Raw genomic sequence first — 8,441 nt, forward strand, 5'->3', positions numbered from 1 at the left:
TGTATTGCTGGCCTCACTTGTACTTCTATTTCTTATTTTTGTGTCAGTTGCCAGCTATCTAATATTATCTATCAACTGGTGCAGTCAAGCTGCGCTACAAGAGAGGGAAAGGAAGATTCTGCTCTGAAAAGGGAGAAAATACATTTATTCATTTATTTGATCAAAAACACTTATTGAGAACCTAATATGCAGGTATTGTGCTACATTCTAGCAACAGAATGATGAAAACATAGATACAGCTTCCAACTCCAGAGATTTTACAGACTGGTGGCTTTGGTACTCAAATTGATCAGAATTTATATTTTTCCCATTATTTTTAGAATATGTAGATCTTGGAAAGAATCATCTGAAAAGAGGATGTCTATATGTAAATTCTGAATAGTTTCACTCACCTTAATTTTACGAGTGTTTACATAATTAACATTCTAATTTAAATATGGAATAAAATGTTTAGTGGGTTGTATAAATGAACAGAAATGCTAAGAATGCCCCCTTGCTTATATGATTCTATCCTATTTCATTCTTTTAGATCCACAAGTGCTACCTTTCCTTGGAATCCTTCATTACTATTCTACTCATGTTATTTCTCTCCCTGAGAAGTACTTTATCCAATACTGTAGCTTGCACTGCTTGACCCTTTTCATGTATATGGCATATCTTCCCATGGGATTGTAAACCATCCATGGACAGATGGAAAGTCATTTCTACCTATATTGTCAAGAATCTGCACTCAGTAGACATTTGATACCCATAATCACTGGATAATTATCCAAACTCCTCAACATGGGAGTTAAGGCCTTTCATTATCCTGCTTTTGCTTCCTTCTCCACTTTCATCTCCCACCAAGCTCTGTCTTACAATTCACCATACCATTCCTGTAAATGCAAACTTTTGCCCTTTATCTGGAATGTCCTGCCATACTTTTGTAGGACCTGATGAATGCCTTTTTGTCTTTTAACATCCCATCATCAATCTCCCTAGGAAGCTTTTCCTGACTGTTTTCCACCAACCAATACATTGAGTCACATGATGTACTCTGGTGTCCCTGCGGGATTTATTGTAGAGCTAGGTTTAAGCAATTACCACATTGTTTTGTGATATGTCTTCAGTACCTAGAAAAATGCTTGGCACACGGCAAACATTCAGTGAATATTTGAGTGAAGAGATGAATGGTTGTGTGTGTTCCTTCCTTAGCATACTATTATTATTTCCTTAGCTTCAAGTATCACCTGTACCTTGACAATATTTCAATAATTTAATACCGTAATAAATGTTACAAAGGAAGAATACAGGCTTCTAGGAAGGCATGCATCAAGAATACCTAATTTGGATTGGGTTGGGGATCTCAGAGAAGACTCCTCTGAAGATATGGCACAGAGACAGAAAAGATAAATTGGCAGAAACTAGGTGAAGATAGGTTATAAGGTGGGATGAGATAGGGAAAGAGTTTGACAAAGGGACGATCTAGCAAGAAGATCTGCAGTAGTAAACATCTTGAAGTGTGTTGGGAATAGGGAAAAGGCTAGTGAGGTTAGAATGTAGTGGTCAAGGGAGACAACATCATGAATGGGAAGGTGGGAAGAACCCAGATAATCTGGGGCTTCAGTGGATTTCTTTGTAAATGAGAATGAAATTTCTGAATGGTATTTAGTAGAGTGACATGATCCATTTTTTTTTTGACGATCATTCTGGCTGCCATATGGAGGCAGATTTGATGGTAGAGCAGGCTACTAAACATTGGGAAATCAATTAGGACACTGTTACCATGTTACTGGTGAGAGATGATGATGGTGTGGACTAGGAGAGTAGTGTCAGAGAAGGAGAGAAAGGAATTGAACTCAGTATCATAGGGGACAGAATTGATGGGGTTTGGTGACGTATTATATAGGGAAGCATCAATAAGAACTTTTTGGTTATGGGTTTGTAAGTTGAATATGTGCTTTTTCTACATCCTGAGATGGAAGACCCTGGCATAGAGCCAAATTTTGGGAAAAGGAAATGTGATGAGATAGATTTTGTACATGGGAATTCTGATACAGCAGCAGATGTAAAGCAGGTGGTCAAATATACTGGGATAGAAATATAAATTTGGGGGGCCGGCACTGTGGTGTACTGGATAAAGCCACTAACTAAGGTACTGGCTCCCATATTGGTACCAGTTCAAGTTCCGGCTACTCCAGTTCTGATCCAAATCCCTGCCAATGCACCTAGGGAAGCAGCAGAAGATGGTCCAAGTCCTTGGGTTCCTGCACACATGTCGGAGACCAGGAAGAAGCTCCTGGCTACTGGCTTCGGATCAGCCCAGCTCTGGCCATTGCGGCCATATGGGGAGTGAACCAGCATATGGAATATCTCTGTCTCTCCTTCTCTTTCTCACTGTAACTCTGACTTTTAAATAAATAAATAAATAAATATTCTTAAAAAAAGAAATATAGGGGCAGGTGCTGTGGCATAGCATGCAAAGCTGCCGCCTGTAGTACCAGCATCCCATATGGACGCCGGTTTGAGTCCTGGCTGCTCCACTTCCAATCCAGCTCTCTGCTTTGGCCTGGGAAAGCAGTAGCAGATGGCCCAAGTCCTTGGGCCCCTGAACCCACTTGGGAGACCCAGAAGAAGATCTTGGCTCCTGGCTTTGGATCGGCACAGCTCTGGCCATTGTGGCCAATTGGGGAGTGAACCAGCAGTTGGAAGATTCTCTCTCTCTCTCGCTCTCTCTCTCCCCTTCTCCTTCTTTCTCTGTAATTTTGTCTTTCAAATAAATTAATAAATCTTTAAAAAAAGAAATAATTTTGGAAAGCATTAGTATGTAGGTGACATTTAAAAACATGAACTGGGGGGAATCCTACAGATGAATAGTTGAGAATGAGGAGAGGCAAGAATAGAGTCCTGCAGCCCAATGAGGAGGAGACAGAGAGGTAGGAGGACAACTATTAGTGTGCAGGTGCATGCAGGTAGAGAGAAGGAAGTGTTTGAAGGAGAGCCTTGTAAACTGTGCTGACTGCAGTTTGCGTGAAGAGTAAGCTGAGGACAGAAAAGAGTCCACCGTATCTGAACACATGGAGGACACTGGTGACTTCAGTGAAGGCACTTTTGTGAGTTGATGTGTGCCTGCAGGAGCCATATTGGTGTGAGATAAAGGAATGGATAAAAGGTGAAGAAGAGAAGATACCATGCATAGATAATTCTTTGGAGAAGCCGGGATGTGAGAGGAAGTAGATTTGATGAGAGCTAGAACAGGAAGTTTAAGGGGAAGTGTTTGTTTTACAATGTAAACTAAAAGAAAACATTTGAATGCTAGTACAGAGGGAGAAATCGAACATGCAGGGACAGGAGGAAGATGGTCTTTGCAAACGCAGCAAGGTCCAAGGTCCAGAGCACATGGGAAATCAAAGGAGTGACACTTACACTGTGACAAATGGGCACTGAGTACATTCTATGTTCTGGGTTTTATTTTGAGTACTAAGGATGCAACATTGGCTAAATCCTAATCCCTACCCTCATAGAGCTCACAGTCTGATGAGAGAGAGGCAATTATCATTAGTTTGGTTAATGCTTTCATAAGTACTGGGTACTGTGGGAGCACTGGGGAGAGGAATTGTTATGGGTTGCATTCTTTCCCCCAAAAGAATGCTATGGGATTCCTAACGCTTAGTATCTTGAAATATGACCTTATATATAAGGTCTTTCCAGAAGTAATTGTTTTAAAATGAAGTCATTAGAGTATATCCTAATTCAATATGAATGGTGTCTTTACAAAAGAGGAATTTGAACACAGAGATAGACATGCACACAGGGAGAATGTCATGTGAGCAGGAGGGACATCAAAGATTGTCAACAAGCCACCAGAGGCTGGGAGCAAGACTTGGGGCACACTCTTCCTCATGGGAACCTCGATGTCAAATTTCTATCCTCCAGAACTGGGAGAAAAGAAATTTCTGTTGTTTAAGTCACTCCTTTATTTGCTGGTATTTTGTGATGGCAGCTGTTGAATACCAATTTGGACACCCAAAGCAATCTAGAGAGTGGTTATCAGGTTAAAAGCAGACTTCCCAGAGGAGGGATTATCGGAGCTGAATCCAGAAAAATAAGTGAGGCTGCACTGAGTGGAGCTTGGGGAGGACATTCCATGTAAAGTGGTAATCATCGGCATGCCTTGGAAACGAAAGGGAGGGTGCATGTCCAAACGACTGCGAGTAATCTAATGTGGCCAGATGTACAGTGTGTGGGCCATGGTGGTGACAACTGAGACCTGAGAAGCTGGAGCCAATTCCCGGAAGGCCTTCCATTCCAAGCCAAGGCATCTGGACTTTTTCCTACAGCTGAATGGGTGGCTTTGAAATGTTCATTTTCTTCTGCGCTGTTCACCTGCCCGACTCCATTTTTCCAGGAAACCTTCTCTTACATTCCGTGTGGCACTTCTTACCCCAAACCATAAACAAAACCTGTCTCTTGTTCTCCTCAAATGTGCACTGAGCTCCTGTGGGGACAGAAATGAGGTCCTATTTACTGAGACATGCGCAGTGTCTGAAAAGTGCGTGGCATACACGAGGCCCTCAATAAATGACTGGCTTGTATGTTCTCAGGGATGGCAGTGGGACTTCTGGCTCACTCTGGAGTGATGTCTCTCCACATTTTCCATTTACTCTTATCTCCTCTTCCATTCTCTCACTGATGACTCAGTAACCCCCACACTTGGCTCTCATCTTACTTCCCCACTTAGCTTTCCCTGTCGACCAAGGCTCCTGAGAGCTTCAGATATACTTCCTTTCACGCCAACTCAGTAATTTCCCCTCTAGTTAGCCTCTCACGCATACAGGTTCCTACTGTCCCCAAGGGAGCCTGGTTCACAGCATGCAAAGCCCTGTAGTCCAACCTTGTCACCTTGTTTCTGCCCCTGGTTCTGCCAGGACTAGTGCTTAACTTAGCCTACCTGAGGTAATTAGGTCAGTTTCAAGGAAGTAGCTCTGGCCAGAATGGACCAAAGAACAGGTGGTGGCTCTGGCAAGAGGATGCAGTTGAAGCTACAGGATGGGGCAATGATTTTGCCGGACTTGACAGGTGGGCAGGGTCAGATGATCTGAGCAATCTCCAACTCAGCCAAATTTCACCCATGGGATCTCCACTGAAGAAGGCAAAACAGGGCACAGGGACAAGAAACCCAGCAGAATGATGATCAAGGCAAGATGCTGGGCAGAAACCATGTGTTTGCATAAGACTGAATTCATTAAGACAAGGAATTTGTGCTTGCCATTTCTTTTCCTTTTAAGATTTATTTTATTTATTTGAAAGACAGAGTTACAGAGAGGTAGAGACAGAGAGAGAGGTCTTCCATCTGCTGGGTTACTCCCTCAGATGGTCACAACGGCTGGAGCTGTGCCGATCTGAAGCCAGGAACCAGGAGTTTCTTCCGAATCTCCCACGTGGGTGCAGGGGCCCAAGGACTTAGGTCATCTTCTACTGCTTTCACAGGCCATAGCAGAGAGCTGGATGGGAAGTGGAGCAGCCAGGTCTTGGCGCCCATATGGGATGCCGGCACTTCTGGCCAGGGCTTTAACCCGCTGCATCACAATGCCTGCCCCTGTGCTTGCCATTTCTACATGAATAAACATACCCAACTTCAACACACACACACACACACACACACACACCACAGATACTAAATGCTGATACACAGAACCCAGTGTGACATGCTTTGTTTAGCAGATACTGTAATACCTGATCTGTTTATAATTGGCAGGGAAGGAGATGCTCTATACAAGTTCATGTGCCAAATAGTAGAAACATCCTTTCAAGTGGCCAAGTCCTTTTCACTGTGATTGCTTCAAATGGATAGCTTTCTTTCTTTCTTCTTCTTTTATTAAAGATTTATTTATTCATTTGAAAGTTGGAGTTACACAGAGAAAGGAAAGGGAGAGAGAGAGAGAGAGAGAGAGGTCTTCCATCCATTGGTTCACTCCCCAATTGGCCACAACAGCCGGAGCTGAGTCGATGTGAAGCCAGGAGCCAGGAACTTCCTCTGGGTCTCCCAAGGGATTGGGCCATCTTCTACTGGGTCCCAAGGGCTTGGGCCATCTTCTACTGCTTTCCCAGGCCACAGCAGAGAGCTGGACTGGAAGTGGAATGGTCAGGACTCGAACCGGTGCCCATGTGGGATGCTGGCACTGCAGGTGGCGGCTTTACCAGCTATGCCACAGCACCAGCCCCACTTTCTTTCTTCTTATACCATGTGGACTTGATAAAATTTCATCTTTTCTAGATGATTTTAGACCATCTTTGTTTTAAAGATTTATTTACATATTTGAAAGGCAGAGTGACACACATACACACACACATGCAGAGAGAGAGAGAGCGAGAGAGAGAGAGAGAGAGAATCTTCCAGTTCACCCTCCAAATGCCCCAAATGGCCACAACACTGGGGCTGGGCAGCTCCATTTGGGTCTCCCATATGGATGGCAGGGACCCAAGTACTTGGCCCATGTTCCACTGCTTTCACAGGCCATGTTTATAGAAATTAGAGATGGGGGCTGGACTGAGATATAGGATGACCTTGGGAGCTATCTTGAGATGTACCCGACTCCATCTCTCCATTAAATGACTCCAGTGAAAATATCTTATTTATATAGAGACTCATATATGTTACTCTTATATATGCGCAGGTAGGTGTGAGTATGAGTACACACACACACACACACACCACACACACACACCATCTTTCTGGTATGTGTCCCCCTGAAAAATGCACACACAAATCATTCTATATACACCAGTTACTTCCAAACTACCTATGTTCTCCTTGCATTTAGGTTTGTAAGTAGTTTCCTTTCTTATGGCCAACAGCCTGCTTCTTTCGTCATTTTCCTTCCTTCCTTTGCGCACTAATTATTGGGATTAAAGAGTTAGCACTTCATTTACTGCAGAGTTGATGGCTTTAATTGGTCATATCTGACATAGTTAAAGAAGGCATTTTTAACTACAAAGAACTTCACTGGGACATGGGCTCAGGGGGCATTATTAAAAGTAAGTGCATAACCGCTCCTTGGGAGGTCATTATTTTCCACTTTTCCCCCTCTTGGAGAAGTTATGTTCCTTATTGGCAACAAGGTGAAAGGGAATTCCCTGACTTCATTAGAAACCCAGAGAAATAACTTTCACTTGCCAAGACCTTCCTTCCTGCTGCTACTCGTTCCTTCTGGAAGGGGATACAACAAAAAGGTCTGCCTGGCACCCTTTTTGTCTAAAGGGCAGACTTAATAAACTCCCTAGAGCTTCTGGGCTCATCCCTAGAAAACAACTTATCCCCCTCCTGACACACACATACACACAGCAAAATAGCCACCTCATTATCTCCAAGTTGGAAATAGTTTAGACACCTCCTAGACTAGTGACATTCACAAGTGTGTCACCTCAGGGAGAGGGGAGAGAAAACATTTCACAAACATTTTACTAGCATCTCTTTTATATACATTTAAACAGTGCACTCATCACAAACCCTTATCTACTCATTGAGGTTGGGCTGGAAGAACCTAGCATGACATGCCTCACTTGGCAGATACTGAAACACTTGATCCATTTGGCATTGGCCAGGAAGGAGATGTTTGCAAGAGCATGTCCCAAATAATAAAAGCGTTGCTTGCAGTATCCAATTATTTCAGATGGTTAGGTCTCTGTTTTGTCATGCCCAGTGAACTTGACACAATTTGCCATTTTCTTTTTTTTTTATTTTTTATTTATTTATTTTTTGACAGGCAGAGTGGACAGTGAGAGAGAGACAGAGAGAAAGGTCTTCCTTTTGCCATTGGTTCACCCTCCAATGGCCGCCACGGCTGGCGCATCGCGCTGATCCGAAGCCAGGAGCCAGGTGCTTCTCCTGGTCTCCCATGCAGGTGCAGGGCCCAAGCACTTGGATCATCCTCCACTGCACTCCCGGGCCATAGCAGAGAGCTGGCCTGGAAGAGGGGCAACCGGGACAGAATCTGGCGCCCCGACTGGGACTAGAACCCGGGGTGCCGGTGCCGCAGGTGGAGGATTAGCCTATTGAGCCGTGGCACAGGCCACAATTTGCCATTTTCAAGTTGATTCCAGACTATCCTTATGGATTCTAATCATTGGGTTGGACTGGGATGTAGGAGTGGTCTTGGGAGCTATCCTGAAATATATCAGATTGTTTAGTTATCTACTAAATGATCTCAGGCTGTTTATTTTTTAAAAGGTTTATTTTGTTTATTTGAAAGGCAGAGCAGCATAGAGAAGGGTGGGGGAGGGATGGAGGGAGGGAGGGAGAGAGAGAGAGAGAGAGAGAGAGAAAATCTTCCATCTAGTGGTTAATTCCTCAAATGGCTGCAATGGCTGGCGCTGGGCCAGGCTGAAGCCAGGAGCCAGGAGCTTCATCAGGTCTCCCACATGGGTGCAGTGGCACAAGTACTTGAGCCATATTTTTCTGC

The sequence above is a fragment of the Oryctolagus cuniculus genome, chromosome X (genome assembly GCF_051225735.1).
Source record: "Oryctolagus cuniculus isolate XC-2025 breed Fujian yellow rabbit chromosome X, ASM5122573v1, whole genome shotgun sequence".
NCBI classification, from domain to species: domain Eukaryota; kingdom Metazoa; phylum Chordata; class Mammalia; order Lagomorpha; family Leporidae; genus Oryctolagus; species Oryctolagus cuniculus.